The 211-nt window shown below is 63.0% G+C and overlaps 1 protein-coding gene across 1 annotated transcript in view; it reads right to left on the bottom strand.

The window, feature by feature from the left end:
- The window catches only part of FAAH2 (fatty acid amide hydrolase 2), a gene marked incomplete at its 5' end in the record, with an annotated part of 11,240 nt that overhangs the window by 7,221 nt on the left and 3,808 nt on the right, over nt 1–211 (bottom strand).

Below are 211 nucleotides of genomic sequence, written 5' to 3'. Positions count from 1 at the left end.
CCTTCACTCAGCATCTTCAAAGCAGCAAGTGTTAGAGGCGGCCATGCCCAGGAGAGGACCGGTGCACGTCAGAGGCAGGACACAGCAGGACACGGCCCTGGGGCTCCCAAGGGCCATGGGGAGGGCAGGTCTCCCCCTGGTACAGGGTGCTGCCAGGAGACGACTCCAGTGTGAAATCATGGCTTTCCCAGGGGCCAGGGGCAAAAGTGCG

The sequence above is a fragment of the Mesitornis unicolor genome, unplaced genomic scaffold (genome assembly GCF_000695765.1).
Source record: "Mesitornis unicolor isolate BGI_N332 unplaced genomic scaffold, ASM69576v1 scaffold32646, whole genome shotgun sequence".
NCBI lineage: Eukaryota > Metazoa > Chordata > Aves > Mesitornithiformes > Mesitornithidae > Mesitornis > Mesitornis unicolor.
The sequence above is the reverse complement of the archived record's forward strand: the minus strand, read 5'-3'. Positions and strand labels throughout refer to the sequence as shown.